The following is a 22,375-nucleotide window of genomic DNA, read 5'->3' as shown; positions in this document are numbered from 1 at the left end:
TTCAGCCCAACAAAGCTTGCCAGTCCTATCCACTTAATTCTTCTAAAATAACATCAAGTCAAGTTTAGAAAGTCCCTAAAGTCCTGCTGTCTACCACACTACTTGGTCACTTATTCCAGGAGTCTGTGGTTCTCTGTGTGAAGACAATCTTCCTAATGTTGGTGTAAAATTAACCCTTCACAAGTTTTCAACTGTGTCCCTGTGTTCTTGATGAACTAATTTTAAAGTCACAGTCTTGATCAGTCTCGACACTCCAGTCATGTCACCTCTTGATCTTCTTTTGCTTAAACTGTAAAGGCTCAGCTCTTTTATCCATCCATCCATTTTCCAACCCGCTGAATCCGAACACAGGGTCACGGGGGTCTGCTGGAGCCAATCCCAGCCAACACAGGGCACAAGGCAGGAACCAATCCTGGGCAGGGTGCCAACCTACCGCAGGACACACACAAACACACCCACACACCAAGCACACACTAGGGCCAATTTAGAATCGCCAATCCACCTAACCTGCATGTCTTTGGACTGTGGGAGGAAACCGGAGCGCCCGGAGGAAACCCACGCAGACACTGGGAGAACATGCAAACTCCACGCAGGGAGGACCCAGGAAGTGAACCCAGGTCCCCAGGTCTCTCAACTGCGAGGCAGCAGCGCTACCCACTGCGCCACCATGCTGCCCCAGCTCTTTTAATCTTTCCTCATAACTCATCTCCTGTACCCCTGAATCAGCCTAGTCGCTCTTCTCTGGACCTTTTCTAGCGCTGCTATGTCCCTTTTTGTAGCCTGGAGACCAAAACTGCACACAGTACTCCAGATGAGACCTCACCGGTGTGTTATAAAGCTTGAGCAGAACTTCCTTGGACTTGTACTCCACACATCAAGGTGCTATATAACCTGACAGTCTGTTTGCCTTCTTAATGGTTTCTGAACACCGTCAGGTAGTCAGTAGCTTAGAGTCCACTACGACTCCTAAATCCTTCTCATAAGGTGGACTCTCGATTTTCCGACCACCCATTGTGTATTCAAACCTAACATTTTTCCTTCCCATGTGTAATGGTTTACATTTACTGACATTAAATTTCATCTGCCACAAATCTGCCGAAGCCTGTATGCTATCCAAGTCCTTCTGTAATGATATAATGGATTCCAAATTATCTGCTAATCCACCTATCTTGGTATCATCTGCAAACTTAACCAGCTTGTTATTTATATTCCTATCTAAATCATTTATATATAAACATCTACGCATGGAAGTGTGTCTGCTTGTCCGGCCTGGAAGTGAGAGGTAGAGTCGGGGTAAGGGCGCCACCTCCGAGAAAACTCTCTTAGCTGCTAATAACACGAGCACATTGGCAAAACAAAACCTAAGAAGAAAGACAAAGTCACTTATCCTCTAACATCTGCAAAATATTAACCCTTTAAGTTTTCCTCCCGCCGCTAATAGCACAAGCGATGCAAGCACATTGGCTAAACGAAACCTCGGAAGAAACAGACACTCGCTTAGCCGCTAATGTACAAGCGAGGCGAGCACATCAGCAAATCGAATCATCTTTGGAGAGAGATGCCCAGAGTAGTTCCTTTCAATTAACTGACATCTCTATATTTCAGTTTTTTTCTGACGATTTCTAGGACCCCAGGCTTTTTACAGCACGGGCTTACACAGCTAGTTAATATACAGTGCATCCAGAAAGTATCACTTTTTCCACATTTTGTTATGTTACAGCCTTATTCCAAAATGGATTAAATTCATTTTTTTCCTCAGAATTCTACACACAACACCCCATAATGACAATGTGAAAAACGTTTACTTGAGATTTTTGCAAATTTATTAAAAATAAAAAAATTGAGAAAGCACATGTACAAAAGTATTCACAGCCTTTGCCATGAAGCTCAAAATTGAGCTCAGGTGCATCCTGTTTCCCCTGATCATCCTTGAGATGTTTCTGCAGCTTAATTGGAGTCCACCTGTGGTAAATTCAGTTGATTGGACATGATTTGGAGAGGCACACACCTGTCTATATAAGGTCCCACAGTTGACAGTTCATGTTAGAGCACAAACCAAGCATGAAGTCAAAGGAATTGTCTCGAGGCACAAATCTGGGAAAGGTTACAGAAAAATTTCTGCTGCTTTGAAGGTCCCAATGAGCACAATGGCCTCCATCATCCGTAAGTGGAAGAAGTTCAAAACCACCAGGACTCTTCCTAGAGCTGGCCGGCCATCTAAGCAACTCCTTAGTAAAAGGCACATGGCAGCCTGCCTGGAGTTTGCCAAAAGGCACCTGAAGGACTCTCAGACCATGAGAAAGAAAATTCTCTGGTCTGATGAGACAAAGATTGAACTCTTTGGTGTGAATGCCAGGCGTCACGTTTGGAGGAAACCTGGCACCATCCCTACAGTGAAGTATGGTGGTGGCAGCATCATGCTATGGGGATGTTTTTCAGCTGCAGGAACTGGGAGACTAGTCAGGATAAAGGAAAGATGACTGCAGCAATGAGTGCTCTTGACCTCAGACTGGGGCGATGGTTCACCTTTCAGCAGGACAACGACCCTAAGCACACAGCCAAGATATCAAAGGAGTGGCTTCAGGACAACTCTGTGAATGTCCTTGAGTGGCCCAGCCAGAGACCAGACTTGGATCCGATTGAACATCTCTGGAGAGATCTTAAAATGGCTGTGCACCGACGCTTCCCATCCAACCTGATGGAGCTTGAGAGGTGCTGCAAAGAGGAATGGGTGAAACTGGCCAAGGATAGGTGTGCCAAGCTTGTGGCATCATATTCAACAAGACTTGAGGCTGTAATTGCTGCCAAAGGTGCATCGACAAAGTATTGAGCAAAGGCTGTTAATACTTATGTACACGTGAGTTCTCAGTTTTTTTATTTTTAATAAATTTGCAAAAACCTCAAGTAAACTTTTTTCACATTGTCATTATGGGGTGTTGTGTGTAGAATTCTGAGGATAAAAATGAATTTAATCCATTTTGGAATAAGGCTGTAACATAACAAAATGTGGAAAAAGTGATGTGCTGTGAATACTTTCCGGATGCACTGTATATTAAAAATATATATACATATAAGCAACACTCTTAACATCGGCCAGTTCTGATGAGGTTCCTCGCACCATCACCCTCTGCTTCCTGTGTCTGAGCCAATTCTGCCGCCATCTAAAAACATCACCCTCAACTGCCACTTCTTTTAGTTTGATGCCCAACCTCTCATGTGGCACCTTATCAAATGCTTTCTGACCTGCACACACTCCACATTTTGCACACTCACACTTGTGTATGGCGCTTTATACTATACTAATGTGAAGTGACACTGGATTGATGTCCCAGCCAGGATGGATGGACTATAAAATGGATGGATGGGGGCAGACAGACTTCAGACACTAGGTGGCATCGTTTTTGGGTTGGTGCACCCATGCACAGACCTCCCCAGGACATACGGAGAACTGTGGTTCTATTGGGCAGCCCTTTAGGGTTTCATGGGTGCTGCCAGGGTGAGTGGCACCAGAAGTACTCTTGTGTCTGGTATTAAAGGGGCCTCCTCTTCTAATTCTGGGAGTCGGAGTTGGGAGGAGTATAACACTTGCTGGCAGAGCTTTAGGAGAAAAAGGACGGATTTGTGACTTGTGATGTGCGTATTGAAGGTGCAAACATTAAATTAAAGAATATCGGACCCGTGACTGGTGTTTGTGTAGTTGATGCGAGGGTTTGGGTACCTGAGATGCCCCCTACTAACCACAATCCATAAACACACATATCCTTAACTTCCACAGCTGTGCAGACCATAGACAGGTCTATCTTAGTACAGACTCGCCTCCCAGCACACTCACTGATCTTAAGCTATGGATGGAAAAGAACTTTCTTAAACTTAATGCCAAGAAAACTGAAGTGTTACAGGTAGGCCCAAACTCCCACCTTCTCTGTTTCTGTGGATGGTACGCTTTTCAAACCTGCTCCTGTTGTCAGAAATCTTGGTGTTTTGTTTGATTCATCACTTAACTTTGAGCGACACATTAGGTCTCTTTCCAAAATGTCATTCTATCATCTCCGTCACATTGCTCGACTCTGTCCATTTCTATCCTGAGGCTCAAAGTCTGGTTCATTGTTTCATAATGTCTCGTATCAATTACTGTAATTCCCTCTGCAAAATCTATACAGGAGCTACAGTACATTCAGAACTCCGCAGCCAGAGTCCTCACCCTCACAAAGCATTCTTGTTCTCTCCCACCTTCACTGGTTACCAGTCCCATCAAGGATTAAATTCAATATTCTCTTTCGCACCTTCAAAGCCCTACATAACCCTTTGCCCCCCACTCTACCTCACTCAGCTCCTTACACTCCTCGTCGCCCTCTCAGGTCCTCGAGCAGTAATCCTCTCACTGTCCCCCGCACCAGACTCTCCACCCTGGGAGGGCAGCTTCTTCAGTGTTATGGCCCCTCAACTCTGGAACGCTCTTCCTCAGTCTCTCCGAGATTGCTCCTCTTTCTCCACCTTTAAATCTCAACTCAAAACTTTCCTCTTCAATGAACTTTTGTCTTCTGTGTAATTTGTTTTTTAACTCTGTATGTAAAGCAACCTTGGGTTTGTGAAAGGCGCTCCATAAATGTAACTTGTTATTATTATTATCCCGTCACACCTGTGGACACACACATGTAACTTCCGGAGTGTATCCTTATACAGATGTGTAGATAGATAGATAGATAGATAGATAGATAGATACTTTATTAATCCCAAGGGGAAACATCTGCTCCTTGTCCAGAGGTGTCCACAGCACATCCTCCCTCCATGCCATCACTGCTCAGGCTCTCAGCTCTTAGATGCCCACCTCATCCAATCCACACCGATGCCCCTGAGCAGTGTGCCCAGGTCTCATTCAGGCTCTGCTCTTTTGCTCGCCATCTTCTCATTACAGCACGATGAGGCCACTGACTCCTGTGGGTTTTCCTCCTGCCATCATTTTCCCCTCCCTTTCCACTTTCGAAGAAAGCAGCCCAATCCACGAGGCTGCCAGACCACTCACATCTGTTTCCATGCCAACAACAAGCCCATAAAGAGCATCATTTAAAAGGCATGTAAGCGGACATGAACTGTGCAGCTGGGAATTGCCACCGGAAACCACATGTGAGCGGACGTCTAATGGGAATGAAGCTGAGGCCGTCTGAGTGGACGGAAGCAGAGCAAGAGATGGTGCCACACCGGAGCAGCCAGTGTAGAAAAGACGGAGGTGATAGCACTCGGCTAATCAGCATCCATTTAGGAAAGGCATTTCATGTGGACATAAGATTATGAAAAACAGGAGAAGAATTACCAGAAATCAAGAAAAGTAGAAAGCAGCCCACAAGTAATGTCCAGCCACAGTGGACACAGACATTGGAAATATAAGGCTGCAGTGGACTCCAACACACTGGGCAATTTCAGAATATACAGCATAGTAGTAGACTCAGCACACAGGGAAGGTCCAGCGGAAGGAGACACAGATACTCAGACACTGTGGTGGACTCAGACACACAGGCTGTAGGGGAGTGACCAGCTGTGGTGGACTCACAGGGACTGCCCGGCTTTGTCCACCAACTATGGTGGACTCAGACACACAGGGACTGCCTGGCTTTAATGGACTCAGACACACTAATAATGTCTGGGTGGAGTGGACTCAGATACCCAGAGACTGTCCAGCAGTAGTGGACTCTGACACACTAAGACTAAGAATGTCTGCCTTTGGTGGACTCAGACACACAGATTGTCCAGATTTAGGAGACTAATTAGCTCCTAATGGCCTGGGCCTGCCCAGCTTTGTCCACCAGCTATGGTGGACTCAGACACACAGGGACTGCCTGGCTTTAATGGACACAGACACATTAAGAATGTCTGGGTGGTGTAGTGGCCTCCTAGAGACTTTCCAGCCTTAGTGGAGTCAGACACATAGAGACTGTCCAACATTAATGGACTAAGCATGTCTGATCTCAAGTTTAGGAGATTAACTGGATGTAGTGGACTCAGACACCAGGGCTTGCCCAGCTTTGTCCACTAGCTATGGTGGAAGCAGACAAACTGGGACTGTCCAGCTTTGTCATCATTTGTCCACCAGCTGTGGTGAACTCAGACACACAGGGACGGTGTGTCTTTAATGGACTCAACACACTAAGAATGTCTGGCTGGAAAAGAATGTCTGCCTTTGGTGCATTCAGACACACAGATAGTCCAGATTTAGGAGACTAACTGGACATAGTAGACTCAGACACCAAGGTCTGCCCAGCTTTGTCCACTAGCCGTGGTGGATGCAGACAAACTGGAACTGTCTGGCTCTAATGGACTCAGATACACTAAGAATGTCTGGGTGTAGTGGACATAGACACCCAGAGACTGTCCAGCCTTAGTGGAGTCAGACACATGGAGACTGTCCAGTGGTAGTGGACTCTGACACACTAAGACTAAGAATGTCTGACTTTGGTGGACTCAGACACACGTATAGTCCAGATTTAGGAGACTAACTAGCTGTGGTGGACTCAGATACACAGTTACTGTCTGGCTTTAATGGATTCAGACACACTATTAATGTCTGGGTGGTGTAGTGGACTCCCAGAGACTGTCCAGCTTTAGTGGACTCTGACACACTGTAAGAGAATGGCTGACATCGTTGGACTCAGACACACAGACAGTCCAGATTTAGGAGACCAACTGGCTGTGGTGGACTGAGATACACTGGGCCTGTTTGGCTTTAATGCACTCAGACACCCAGAGACCATCCAGCTGTGGCAGACTCAGACACACAGGGACTGACCGGCCTTAGTGGAGTCAAACACATAGAGACTGTCCGGCTGTGATGCACTCAGATACAAAGAAGGCTGTCCTGTGGTGGTGGACATAGAGACGTGGAGACTGTCCAGCTGAGCAGACTCAGATACACTGAGATTGTCCCGTGGTAGTGAACTCAGACACACAGCCAGCACACGTCTCGGCGCTGTGCTCTCTTGCTTGAGCCCCTACTGCAGGATTCAGTGCACTTTACGGTGTACTTCACTGATGGACTCTCTGAGTTCCAGTCTGAACCTCGGTGGGCCAAAGAAGCAGGTGTGAGCGGAGCTGAGCTGAGCTCACAGAGAGCACAGAGAGAGACGCTCAGCCTGAGTTGTTCCTGGAGAGCATCTGCTCCTGAAAAGAGAGGCCCTTTAATTGAGTGATGGAGCGGTAATTGAGTGCAAATGGCTTTATGGATGTGTGGGCACCGGAGCTGGAGCAGGCGGGGGGGGGCGCAGAGCAGCATGAAGTAGCAGACAGGAGCGCGTGTGCCAGGATGAGCGGCGTCACAGAGGCTCAAAGAATCGGAGCTTTAGAACCCAACACTTCCGCTTGGAAGAGAAACACACAGACACACAAAATCACTAAAGCAATTTACACCTCATTACTGAAACTATGGATAGTCAGGACTAAGAGAGAAGAAAAAGGACTCAGTATTAAGGCACTATAGAAAAGAGAGAAGAAACCGTATAGTGCCTTTCACATCAAGATCTCTTCTAGGAGTTTTCTGAGGGTAAGAGAAAAGACTACATATAAAATAATGGCCTGGCCAGTGAAAATAAGTCATGCTTTTTATAGGTGTTTTAAAAAGAAAGAAAGAAAGAAAGAAAGAAAGAAAGAAAGAAAGAAAGAAAGAAAGAAAGAAAGAAAGAAAGAAAGGCTACATATAAAAAATGACAGAATAGTGCAAAAAAATTAAAGATAAAAATAAAATATGTAGTGCGTCAAGGTGGCGCAGTGGGTAGCGCTGCTGCCTCGCAGTTGGGAGACCTGGGGACCCGGGTTCACTTCCTGGGTCCTCCCTGCATGGAGTTTGCATGTTCTCCCCGTGTCTGCGTGGGTTTCCTCCGGGCGCTCCGGTTTCCTCGCACAGTCCAAAGATATGCAGTTTAGGTGAATTGGCGATTCTAAATTGGCCCTCATGTATGCTTGGTGTGTTTGTGTGTTTGTCCTGCGGTGGGTTGGCACCCTGCCCAGGATTGGTTCCTGCCTTGTGCCCTGTGTTGGCTGGGATTGGCTCCAGCAGACCCCCGTGACCCTGTGTTTGGATTCAGCGGGTTGGAAAATGGATGGATGGATAAAATATGTAATGAAAAAATGTATAATGCAATTAACATGAAGCTCTATCCTAAGTGCTTCAAACAGAAAATGATATAAGAAATTGATAATGAATGAAAAGAAAGGCAATATCAAAGAAGAAAGATATTATATAGTGCCTTTCAGATCAAGATAAGGAAAATGGCTATTTATTCAATAATGACAAACTAACAAATAATTAAAGAGAAAAGCGCTATATCAAACATAAAAATGGCATTAGGCATTTTGTACATGATTAAGAAAGAAAGAAAGAAAGAAAGAAAGAAAGAAAGAAAGAAAGAAAGAAAGAAAGAAAGAAAGAAAGAAAGAAAGAAAGAAAGAAAAATGGCAGAATAGTGGAGACAATCAATGAGAAAGGCACTATAATAATAATAATATGCATATTGCATTTAAAATGAAGCTCCATCTTATGTACTTCAAAAAGAATGACACAAGTAATAAGACAGACTGCATATAAAATAATGACAGATTAATGTAAATAATAAACGTTAAAGGCACTACATCATATAGAATTTTTTATTGTGCCTGACATCAAGCATATTTGTAGGTAGCTTTGTATAAAATAATGGCAGGTATATGTAAAGAATCAAAGAGAAAGGCACTATAGACAGTATTGTCTAACATTTATAACATATGCCTCTTTCCTAAATGCTTAAGAAAGAAAGAAAGAAAGAAAGAAAGAAAGAAAGAAAGAAAGAAAGAACGAAAGTCTATATATAAATTAATGGAAGGCCAATATAAAACATGAAAGAGAAAGGCACTATATAAAAAAATCATAAACTGTATTGTGGCTTTGACCTGTCCTAAGTGCTTCAAAAAATGAAATGAAGAAAGAATGTGAAAGGCCACGTATAAAACGAATGCACTAATGTAAAAAATGAAGACACCAAGGCACTATATAAAAGCAAAATGAAATTGTACCGCACCTTTTGACATCCAGATTTTTTGTAAGTGCTTCAAAACGAAGGAAAGAACGAAAGGAATGAAGGAAGAAAGAAACTTCTCTGTTTAAAATAATAGCCAGTTATTAAAAAGGAAGAAAAAGAAAGGCACTATATAGAGTAAAAACATCACATGGTGCCTTTGACTTCATGTTCTGTCCTGCAGTAAGTGCGTCCCCACAGTAAGGTGGCCTTCACACACGACACTATCTTGAGTTCCGGCCATGCAGTGGATTTCACCAGAACTGGAGTCTGTCTTCTAGCAGGCTCATTCAGTGGTGGCACACGTTGGTGGAGGAGATCTCCTTGAAGAACCACTTGGTATCTTTGTCCTGCTAACAGAATGTCAGGGATCCCAGCACAAGAGATGGACAGATGGCACGGTGGGCTAGCACCTGCTGTCACCAATCGACCAAATTGAGATTTTTATGACAGCGTTTGGGTGGCCAGTGATTGGAGGGGGTGGGTGGTGACGTAAGGAGACAGCAGGTGGCCAGGCAGTTACTTCTGGGTCTGTGATGTTGGGGGGGGGGGGTGTAGTGACATCCACAGCCCCTCCCTATTTGTGGCAAGCTTGCATGGCATTGTGGTTGCCTGTTCTCTGTTTTATTTAGAGAGCCCAGCACTCGGCCATTTCTTGTATAAATCCTCTGGTGCTCAAGGACTCAGAGTTAGTGACAAGGGGCTGGACAAGTGGTGACACTAGTCTTTAAGTTTGGTGATTGCCTCAAACGGTCCTGTGTGAATCGCTTATCTGTCGGCACCACAGGTATGTTAATATTGCTGCTATTGTTCTGTACTTGTAAAGGTAGGTAGGGTATTCATTTCAGAAAGGCGCTATATAAAATAAAGATTGCTTTTAAGATATTCTTCTCCACATGCTTATGTTTGTTTGACTTACAGATCTCTGTATCTAAGGTGTGACATATCAGCTTTATATCACGCAGTGCCTGTCAGTATTGATACTTTGTGTGGTACCCAGCGGGGGTTCATGCCCGGCCGGGATGCCCAGGAGGAGCGGAGGAGGGCTTGTGCCTCCTCCAGGACACGAGGGGGCGTCCTCCCTGGTTGCTTTGGGGACCACGGGTACAGAGCTTGGAAGCTCAACCCTGTAAGGGCCCGTGGTCACCGCCAGGGGGCGCCCCGATGCCTTGGGAGCCCTGGACCTCAGTACTTCCGCCACACCCGGAAGTGCTGGGGGGAAGAGGATTGGGGACACCCTGTGGACTTCCAGTTACACCGCTAGAGCTTCCGCCACACAGGGGTGTGGCTACAGAAGCCTCAGGGTGCACCTGGAGTCCTTCCGGGGTGTATAAAAGGGGCCGCCTCCCTCCAGTCAGGGGCAAGAGTCGGGTGGAAGAAGGACGAAGCTTGGTAGAGAGGAGTGGAGGCGATCCAGAGACTAGAAGGCATTGTGTTGTGGCCAAGGACTTGATGGGTGATTGGTGCTGAGGCACTGGGTCTGTGCACTGTAAATAGGAAGAATAAATGTGTGTGTGGTGAAACCATCGTGTCTACCTGTCTGTGTCCGGGCTGTTCCCCACATTTTGATAAACCAATTTTCCAAATCAGATCATCATTGTGATTGACAGTCTAATATGGAGTTTAAAACAAATGGGGGTGACACAGATAAAGTGTTGGGGCCCGTGTTGGAGCCCCATGTATTTGAGAATCCAAATAAAGCAAATATAACAACATTAAGGTCAAAGCTTTGGCTTCTTCGGCCCTAAGTATGTGCTCCAGAGTATGGTGATACATCTCTTTCAATGGCAAATTCCTTAATGAACGTCAATGCCGACTTCCAGATTGTTCTTTTCTAAAATAATGGACAGAGCAGAAGAGGCAAAACTTCTGACACAGAAAGGGAGATAACGTCACTCATCCTCCAGATTTTCTCTGTGTGGTGAGGCAGGTTGTTAGCTCCACCATCACTCTCAGACCCCGTTGGTCTTACCTGAGGTGACCCCAGGAAATGCTTTCTAGCAGCATGTGCCTGACATAAGTTTAAGGAACAAACCATCAAGAAAAGAGCAAGGAAGTGGATCATGTCCCATCTTGGGGTTGCTTTCCTGCTTTCTTCTACTCTCTTCTGACCGAGAGAAAGTGGATGGATCGATAGATTGAGAAAAGGTGGGCTTTCAGCATTAGAATGAGCTTCGTGAAGGTTCAAGGAGGGTGCACCATGAATTTGAATGGAAGAAAACCCTCCTGGTGTTGTCCTGATTCATTTTAATAACAATAAGACGAGCAGCAGTGACTAACCTTGGCTCCACAGGGGGGTCAATGACTGACAAGACATTTGGGACTGGGTTTCCTCAGGTATCCACTGAACAACCACAGAAGGACCTTAGGGGTTACTGAGTGACACCTGGAGTTAAGAGGATGGAACTGGTCTTCCTCAGCCATCCATTGAACAACAAAAGAAGGACCTGAGGGGGACCTGAATGACAATGGGCATAAACAGAGGAGGGCCTGAGGGGACAATGAGTGACACTGGACATTAACAAAAATGGTCCAGAAGGGACCCTGAGTAACACTGGGTACGAACAGTAGAGGACTAGACATCCAGTATCCTCACAGGTGGCACAGTGGTATTGCTGATGCTTTGCAGTAAGGAGATTGTGGGAGATTGTGAGTTCGCCTCCAGGGTCCTCCCTGTGTGGAGAGCACTTTGAGTAGTGAGAAAAGCACTGAATAAATCTAAAGAATTATTATTATCCACTGAACAACTGAGAAAGGACTTGAGGGGACCCAGAGTGAATTTAGCAAAGATGGGCCAGAAGGGACCCTGAGTGAAACTGGGTATGAATAGTACAGGACCGGGCTCTCTCAGTCATCCACTGAACAACAAAAGAAGGACCTGAGGGGACCCTCAATGACAATGGGTATAAATAGAGGAGGGCCTGAGGGGACAATGAGTGACACTGAGGGACTGGGCTTCTTCAGTCATCCACTGAACAACTGAAAAAAGACCAGAGGGGAACCAAAGTGACACTGGGCATTAGCAAAGTAGGGCTGTAAGGGCCCCAGACTGAAACTGGACATCAGTAGTATAGGACTGGGTCTCCTCAATCATCCACGAAACAACCAAAGAAGGGCTTGGGGGGACCCTGAATGACACTGTGCATAAACAAATAAGGGCCTGAAGGGATAATGAGTGATACTGGACATTAACAGTACGGAACTGGGCATCCTCAATCATCCACTGAACAACCAAAGAAGGCCCTGATGAACACCCTGAGTGACACTGGACATCAACAGTATGGGGCTTGACGTCCTCAGTTATCCACTGAACAACTGAAAAAGGACCTGAGGGGACCCAGAGTGACCCTGTACATTAGTAAAGTAGGGCCAGAAGGGACCCTGAGTGAAACTGGGCATCAGTAGTAAAGGACTGGGCCTCCTCAGTCATCCACTAAACAACCAAAGAAGGGCCTGAGGGGACATTGAGGGACACTGGGCATGAATAGTGCAGGACTGGGCTTTCTCAGTCATCCACTGAACAACCAAAGAAGGGCCTGAGAAGACCTTGAATGATAATAGGCATAAACAGAGGAGGGCCTGAGGGGACAATGAGTGACACTGGACATTAATAGTATGGGACTGGGCTTCCTCAGTCATCCACTGAACAACTAAGAAAGGCCTGAAGGGACCCTGAGTGACACTGGGCATTAACAGTATGGGACTTGGCATCCTCAGTTATCCACTGAACAACTGAAAAAGGACCTGAGGTGACCCAGAGTGACCCTGTACATTAGCAAAGTAGAGCCAGAAGGGCCCCTGAGTGAAACTGGGCAGCAGTAGTAAAGGACTGGGCCTCCTCAGTCATCCACTAAACAACCAAAGAAGGGCCTGATGAGACCCTGAGTGACACTGGGCATTAATCGTAGAGCTGCAGAGACTCATTTTTGGTGGCACTGAGAGTCAGCGGCCAATAGCCAGACCTGTACTTAGACAGCTCCTTTAATAAGTTAGCCATCACTTCCACATCCCAGGAACAATGTGAAGAGGTTATCAGCAACTCTTTCAAGGGTCACCAAGCCAACCTAAAGTTCAGCCAGCATCTGATTCAGAGTCTGTCTAATAGGCTGGTCCCCATTTTTAGTGACCACTGACCCAGAGAGCTGCCTTTTTCTTTAGACACAAATGTAAAGTTCATCAGAAAGCCGTGAAGATGAAAGGAAACCTGTCAACCAGTGAAGAGCAATCAGGATGAGAAACTATGGTGGCCCTGACTAACCCTTTCTGTTGAAGCTTACTGCCTGGGCACAGCTGGCATGCGATATTGTGAAGACGCTGTCACTCAGAGAAAACAGCACTCATGGTCACCAGAGATCAAATACTACAAGTGCAAATCCCAGTCTAGCATTTGGAGAAGTTCTTCTTACCAGGATCTCCATTGACGTCACCCGTAATGAACCAGTTAGTTAAATGGCGGTGATTGAAGGCCACACTGGAGTCGAGTCAGCAAAGAATGGCCCCCTGAACACCTGGTGCTGTGCTAGCATGTGTAGCCAGTTGGTGCCGCTCATCGCCCTGCCATCTTCATCGGTGACAAGATTTATTGATGATCCCAGTCACTGAGGGGAAAGCAAGGTAAGCCAGGCTGCCAGCTGGCTGCTTCATGTTTGTCTCTGTCCTGGTGAGAAGCCCCCCTGCTGAATACCGCTCCAGGACTGGAGTAACAACACTTCTAATTATCGCTGCTTGCCGGCACTGTGCCCTCACAGCCATACAAGCTGGGCTCCTGACAGCCTGCACCTGTGCCACGTGTGTGTGTCTGTGCCATGTGTGTGTGTGTGTCTGTGTGTGACTCTCATGTTCCTCTGCACTCATCTGCGTTCTTCTACAGCAGGAGGAGCAGAATGTTGCTGGATCTGTGCCTGTGCGATTGTGGCATCCCTCGCCTTCTGAAATGGCAGCCTGCACTACTGTGCCACCCAAGTCCTAAAATATGCAAAGTTAATTTATGAATTGCTTGAATGTAAAGCCTGAAGGCTTTCATTTTTTATGTGCACGCTTAATTTATTAAGTAGTAAAAGATACCACCCATCCAGAACTGACTTCTACCCGATTCTGCTTGAATGGGCTTCCACACCCTATTGTCCTGTACTGGACAGAGGTAGTTTGATAATGGACAGATGGCTATATGATATCCAGTACAAGTACAAGGAAACAGGCAAGGCTGAGGAGCAAACACATAGTGGTTTATTGACCATTGAAATTGAACACATCCTACTGAAATCGCTTCTAATGTCTCCAAACCTGTTCAAAATTGAAAGACATCCACATAAACTCCTGGAACACAAGTACATCTTGCTATAGGCTGGTGACGTCTTCATGGTCTTCAGGTCAGTGTTGCTGTGAAAAAGCCATCCATCCATCCATCCATCCATCTATCCATCCATCCATCCATCCATCCATCCATCCATCCATCCATCCATCCATCCATTCATCCACCTTCCATCCATCCATCCATCCACCTTCCAAACCCACTTATCCAGAGCAGCGTCCCAGGGATGCTGAAGTCTATCCCAGCAAGCATCAAGCACAAGGCAGGAGTAATCCCTAGACGGGACACCAGCCCATGACAGGGTGAACACACTCACTCACAGACACACACATCAGGATCAGCTTTAGCATCACCAATCCACTTAACATGCACGTCTGCAGGAATCCGGAGCACCCAAACCAAACCTCCATAGATTGGGGAAGAACACGCAAACTTCACACCATCCATCCAGTGGAAGTGGACACAAAGCCAAGAGACTCCCCTACATTGAAAGGAACTGGAGTGCTGAACAATGCCAGTAGGTGGTCTGGACTGACAAACCAAAATTTGATATTTTTGGTTCAATCAGGGGATGTTTGTCCGTAGTGGAGCTTCAGAGAGCCATATGGATGAAGGTCTGAGGCACGGTGGAGGCTCCCTGCAGGTTTTGGTCTGCGCTTTTGCAAATTGGAATTGGTGATCGTCTCAGAATTATTGGACTCCTCAATGGTGAGAAGTACAAGCAGATTCGCTTTCATCACACAAGACCCTCCATCGAATTGGTCCCAACTTTAGTCTGTAGATGAGCAATGGTGCCAGTCAGACAGCCAAGATCATGAAGAACTTAAACAATTAGTTCTGCAACAGATGGTATGGTGTCCACAGGGCCCTCATCTCAACAGCATCATCCAGGCTATTTGGGTTTACCTGGAGATGCAGAAGCAACTAAAACAGCCGAAGTCTGATGAAGAACTGGACAAGTGCTTGGAACATACAACCGGACAATTTAATTATAAAACTGAATGACGGTGGACCAAAGGGGAAAGGGTGTTGTTTTTACTGCATATTCTTTGAGATTTATAAACATTTCATCTCATCATTTTTGAGAGTATTTTTACTTGCATTTTTATATGTGCTTAAGACACACTGCAGATTACACATAGCTACTCCAGGTAATCTGGGTGGCAGAGGCCACTTGTGCTATTTTTTGGGGTGCCTTATGCCCTGCTCTGTATATTCTGGTTGGCCTATGACCTACCTCAGGGTTCTCAAACTCCAGTTCTGGAGGGCCCCAGTGGCTCAGTGTGATTTGGGCTATACAAAAATAAATTGTATTGTATTGTATTGTATTGTACTGTATTGTATTGTATTGTATTGTATTGTATTGTATTGTATTGTATCATTACAAATCACTGGCTTCCAATTAAGTTTAGAGCTGATTTTCAAATCCTTCTTCCCACAATAGGAGGACACTTTGGATGAGAATAGGCTGCTCAGCCCAACAAGCATGCCAGTCTTATTCACCTAATTTTTCCAAAATAACATCAAATTGAGGTTTGAAGGTCACCAAAGTACGGCTGTCCTCTGTACATAAAGTAATTGTAGCGAGGGCCAGCGCGGCTGAGAAGACTGATCTACCTACTAAAATTAGAGCAGCCCCATTGGTCTTAGCATTTACATCAAAGGTCACCACTTATTAATGTAGTGTACACTTGGAGCTGCTGCGGCTCCTGCTTGTCATATTGTTCTCTAGCGTAGATACTTGATTTATTTTGCTGTTTGAACTGATCTGCCACTAATACGTATTTTCTATTTTGTTTATCCTCTGAAAGACTGTGGTGTGACATTGTTCTCTGCGAGGTCCTGGGAATTAGCAGATAGGACCACCTTTTCCCACCATGTGCCATTTGACTAGGACATCTGCATAAATGGTAGAACTTCAAGAGAATTCAGCACTTCTGATTCAGCTGTTGAGGAACTCCACCCTTTAATGGGTGTTGAATAAGCCTGTAGTGGGATAAGGCCCATAGAGAAGTGGAAGATCAGACTGGAGACTAATCCAAGACTAAAGGATTGTTGGTGGGGCCATAGCAGCTGAAAAAGTGAATGTCAACATGGATTAAACATCTTGACTGGGGTTTTAAATAGCCTGTTTGATATACTTTCCTTGCCCGGTGAGTCACAATATATATATATATATATATATATATATATATATATATATATATATATATATATATATATATATATATATATATATGTAGTGAGAAACCAGCCCGGACACCAACACAGATAGACACAGGAAGTCCCGAACACACACGTATATTTACAATAAATTGTCCTGCACACAACACTGTGCCCCTGCACCAAACACCTTTCTTAAGTCCGGTCCTCTCAATGGTCCTTCCTTCACCACCTCTGCTCCTCTCTCCCAAGCTTTGTCTTCTTCCTCCCGACTCCGGCTAATGACTGGAGGAAGGCGGCCTCTTTTATATCAAACCAGATGCACTCCAGGTGCCCTCTGAAGATCTTCCTGCGGCACTCTCTAGTGTGTATATATATATATATATATATAGTGGTTGACTGAGGTATGACACAAGTCCAGAAAACGTTGGGGTGCCAACTGGTTTAGTCCTTTAATGGTCTCGGCAAAACAAAACTAAACCGCTAAATACCAAACTCAAATTTGTTTGCCTTCAAGCGTATAAAGATTAGCTCATTTTTTTTAGGTAGAGCTCAACCCAATTTCCAAAATGAGACACCACCCTTTATGAACAGTTTAGTTGTTCAGTTCTCCACCGGGACGGTGCAGGGTCAGTTGCCATCATTTCCCAGCTTCTCTGAGCTGTGGAATCAGAAATAGATGATACTGCTGGCTAGAGCGCCCCCTAATGTCCCTGAGTTGTATCACTTACCTCGGACCCTCTGACCCACCTCTTTCCTCTCTGGACTGGTGCTTCTTCTGTTCCCATAAATCCCTTCTCCCAGATTTTGTCATGTTGAGGCTCACCTCCTGTCCACTCTCATACTTCCTGAGTCTGATGGTGATTCTCAGCATGCCTCCTACACCTTTACTCCTCCTTGCGTGTCTCATTTCCTCTTTTGATTGCGTCTCCAAAGCCAAACTGATCAATTAGAATGCTCTGAGGGTCCGTACACACAGACCTTAGCGTTTTATTAAACAGTAGTTATATACCAAGGGCGGGCAACGCCTGTCCTAGAGGGCCACGGTGGCTGCAGGTCTTCATTTGAACCCAATTGCTTAATTAGAAACCAATCCTTGCCAATCTCTGACCTTATTTAATTTTATGGCTTGTTATTCTGCAGTGTTAGGTTCTTATATCGCAAATTTTTTCCTTTCCAATGATATCATCAAAATGATTTGAAACCTAAAACGGATCATTTTCAGTCTGTCATATTGTTCTTTGGTATAATTTAACCAGAGTGCATGATGAATCCACACAGGTGTACATGGAAACAAGTTAAACAGAGAACTGCTGGCTGCTTTGTCATTTACATCTTATTGCTAATAAGGAGCCATTAAAACAGTGAATGCACCTGTTTAAGATTGAAATAAGCAATTAAGGGTGGGCAGACCACAAAAATTAAGTATCAACATATCACTTGAGCAATAGGGGATTCATCAGTAATAATTGACCTCTCATTTAGAAACAGTTGAAACAAAAACCTGCAGCCACTGCGGCCCTCCAGAACTGACGCTGCTCACCACCGATATATACTGTATATATTATAATGGAAGGTGTGGTTGGACAAGCATCCCAAATGACAATGATGCTATCTCTTTACTCAGTGGATGTGGATGGCCAGCCTGTGTGAATGGGGGTCTTGTCTGGAAGGACTCAGAACTTGAAGCTGTGCAAAGGAAAGCAACCAGGTGCATCCCAGGACTTAAGGCCATGTGCTACTGTGACAATGCAAAGGAGACTGGTATGGGGACCTTGTCCAGGTCTTCAAAATCTTGAAAGGCAATAGTAAAGTTGATCCAGCAGAATTCTTTCAACTTAACGGCGAGGACACCGGAGGATGTTAAGGGCGAGCGCATTTCAGACTGAAGGCAGGAAACACTGTGGGAATCTGAAACAAACATGTAATTGAAGCAGAAACCTTGACAGCCATTCAGAAGTTATCTGGGTGAGATGTTGGGACAGCTTAGGTATTAGCTACACAAAGCAGCTTGATGGACTGAATGGTCTCCTCTCGTTTGTCAAATTTCTGATGTTCTTATCTGTCTATATGTATACAGTGTATATACATGGAGCTTCCAGAGGAAGGTTTGGGGCATACAGAGTGGTCAGAAAAATGAAACAGAAGTGTGCATGCCACCAGGGCTTTCCCATGGAGGTCCAATGCCAGCCACAATAAAAAAAAGAATGGCAAACATCAGGTGGGACACATTTGGGATGGCTTGTGCCACCCAAGACATGTAGAGGAGAGTATATGCCAAACTCGATACAATAGAAAAAGTCGTTATATCATGGAAAAGGGCTTATGCCACAGTGGCATGTGTAACTCAGGTGAAATATAGCAGTACTTTTGCCAACAGGGACACAGGACCACTTGTGACATGCAGAGGTAAACATAATGCCACATGATGATGCCAAAAGGCCAGTGCCCATCACGGCGCAAACAGGAAGTTTTGTGCCACCCTTACCCCAATCACATCTCCAATGCCTTGTATTTCTACTATTTGCACCCCAAGCTGAAATCCCATTAGGACAACACACTGCTGGTGCCCAGCGGGGTCTGGGAGGCAGACGCTGGCTCTGCTTTCAGTTTCCGACGAGAAGTGCAGCCTGGCCTCTCCTGTCACAGCTGTTGTCATCTTAATTTGATCAAATCACTTTCCTCCTCAAGTTCTCCTGCTGGGTAAGGAGAAGCCGTCTGAGCTCGGGGGTTAATGGCGAGTAAAGCAGGGGATTCATTATTAACGAGGTTTGTCTGACATTCGGAACGCAAGCTCACACTGCGGCCGGACTCACGCGGGTGATCCGATACTCATGGCTGGCGTTTCGCTGTCACTCGTTACCTTACTGTTGAAAAATTAATTTTTGGAACATCTGCTAAATAATTTAGTATGACCACAGAAACAACGCTGATAATGGGAGCACGAGACAGGCGCCCCCCGAGGGGCACCACACTCTATAAATAGCATTGCATTCCCTTCAAGGTCACAGGCTCCTTCCTCCAGCCAACAACATTACGGCTCATCCCTGAAACTGTTTGGCTTCTGAGAGCCGCCACGCTTTGACGTCTCATTCCTCAGAAGAGGATGAGGAGGAAGGGGTCTCTTGTATACTTTCTAATCGAATTCTCCTAGAAGCCATGATGGAGATTCTTGAACGTATGAAAGCGGGGACAGGAGAGAGTTGGCGTGGCTGGGTGAATGAGATGGGAAATGAGGAGTTATGAGACCAGCCATGCCAAAGGAGACTCAAAAGGAGGAGGGAGTGGAAGGGTTAACAAGAGGGCGGGCTGTATGGGCAGTGAAATGGGCCAGAGAAGGGCATTGACTTTGGACGTCCAGAGTAGATAGTTGGGCGGGCAGGTCATTGCTTACCTTGAAAGCTTCCAATATTTTGATTGCAAAAGTTGAGGTTGTCCCATCCTCATGATACAGGAGTAAGGTGCAAATAAAATGATCAAGAAGGGGGGCACCCTTGATATCCCACCCTGAGTACCAGTATTTAACCAGAAGTGCCAATGGTGATGGCTGCAACTGAACATAGGGAAGAATAGGAGCAGTAGAACTTGGCAATCTAACGAAAATGTGAGGGGGCACTTTGTGACACTGGCAGGGTAGATAAGAGGGCATGCAGGATTAGGAGGATGGATAATGAGTGACAAGGTGGCCTAGCAGCTAAGGGGCCTGAGGCTATTCGGGTTGTCAGTTTAATCCCAACCTTTAACCATCTATGTATCCCTCAACAAGTCAATTCACCTAACTGGGCTCCATTTGAAAGAAGAAAGATGTCTAAAAGGCTTAGAATGGGTCTCCCTATTAAAAGGCGTCAAGATTGCTCATCAACATGAGAAGGAACAAATTGGCATGAAATTAATTAGATATCCAGATATATAAATATAGAGAGCAGTGTGCCAGCTTCTAGACCTGCCACCTTGGATCTTTGTAAATAAGAACTTTCCCCCTAAAATGTTTCTCCTATCACTTTACGCCCATTACTGTCATTCCACTGCCCCATTCACTGCCTAGATCCCCCCCCCCCCCCCCCTCCACCCCATCCACATTCCTCCAATTCAAAGGCAAATGAATGGTCCATAAGCTCCTACCGGGCACACACAAAAGGCCCGTCTCAGGGAGACCGCTCCCCTCACAAAGCGCCACACTTCAAAGGCAGCTTTAGTCGCTGAGGTGCTTCCCGCCTCTCCATTGACAGAGGGGCTGCAATGGGCCCTCCGTCTTCCCGCCTTGCCGTCCATTTAGCTCTTTAATGCAGATGAGCGCCGGCTGTGGACACTCGCGTCTCTCCTTCAAGTGCCTGCCGACCTCAAACCTGCGCAGATTAAGCTCCTGCTACACTGGTCTCCACTAGCCGGCCCTTGCGTGACTATCAGAATCAATACATGCTGAATGGGCAGCAGCTGTCAACAGCTGCTTTAAGAATAGCAAGAGTAGAGCTGCACAGAGAAGGGGGCCTTCGGTGGTGTTGCACACGTTAATACAGACCTACGGTCTCCACATATGTTGAGGTAAGCATCTATAGCTATGTTCTACAGGGCAGCACCATTACGAGTTGCTTTCTGTCCTCTCAGAAACGGGCACGGAGATCCATCCATCACACGTTCACGTCCACAGCTAAGCTTAATTGTCCCATCCACCTTCTCTAGTTTTATCAGCTACTTTGAATTCTCATTTTTAGTGTGAAGGAAGAAACTTAGAAGATCATCAGTACAGTCCACATAAAAGACTCCCTTGCTTATAACAGAATTGCGGTACAAGAGATAGTCCTGCACCACCATAGTGCCATACACAGATCAGGAGAATTAAACAAATTAATTCATCGAGACACATCTCCGGGACCCCACATCCTAGGTTTGAACCTGGCCTTGGTCATTGTCTCTGGAGTCTGCATTTTCTCTCTTTCTCTGTATTGATTCCCCTTTGGATTTATTTTTTTCCCACATCCTCAAAGGCTTGCAGGGTGACTGAGTGTCTGCCCCATGATACACTGGCACCCCATCTAGCCTTGTGCCCAGTACTTGAAGGATAGGTTCAGGTCCCCCAAGACCTTGAATTGGATTAAGTGGGTTTGAGAATGTCCTGTCCTGTCCTGTTCTGTCATGTCACGTCATGTCTTCTCTTCTCTTGTCCAGTCCTGTTATGTTATGTATGACCACCTCCAAGACCCCAAACAGAACCTAACAGACACAGCTCTGGGTTCAAACACGAATGTTTATTTTACAAACTACCTTTGACAGCTCTCTCCCTCTATAAAATACAGCATGGTTCCATAAGGTAACTCTTCTCTTCTCTGCTTCCCCCTGGTAAGTGTCTTCCAGCTCCTCTCCTGACTCCAGCTCCACCGGCTGAAGCAGAAATTCTTCCTTTATCCAGGACCTGGGAGTTACTTATGACACTCTCTCTCGGAAGCACTTCCGGGTTAGGTGGAGGTTCCATGAAGTAGAGACCATTAATCCCTGCAGCGCCCTCTAGTGACACCTACAGAACCCAACAGGGCTTTCCCATGAGGACTAGAGTTCCCAACACGCCCTGTGGATATCTATAGTGATATCGTAAACCAGGGAGGCTCCCATCTAGAGTTTCAGGGGAGTAAATAACCCAGGCAAGTTGTCTCCCTCTGCCCCTCCACTGCACTGGCAGCCCAGCCAGTTAAGGATTCTTGATCAAGTCCTTCCGAGATGGTAGCGTATTCATTTCTGTCTCTCTCCTGGCTGCAGCAGAGACTACCCTGCCTATTAAGTTGGCCAGCCTCCTGGCCAGGTAAGGAATCTTGAAAAAGACTGGCTGGGATGCCAGCCCATGCCTTCTGCCCATTTCATAAGTTATGTT

The sequence above is a fragment of the Erpetoichthys calabaricus genome, chromosome 3, assembly GCF_900747795.2.
Source record: "Erpetoichthys calabaricus chromosome 3, fErpCal1.3, whole genome shotgun sequence".
NCBI classification, from domain to species: domain Eukaryota; kingdom Metazoa; phylum Chordata; class Cladistia; order Polypteriformes; family Polypteridae; genus Erpetoichthys; species Erpetoichthys calabaricus.
The sequence above is the reverse complement of the archived record's forward strand: the minus strand, read 5'-3'. Positions refer to the sequence as shown.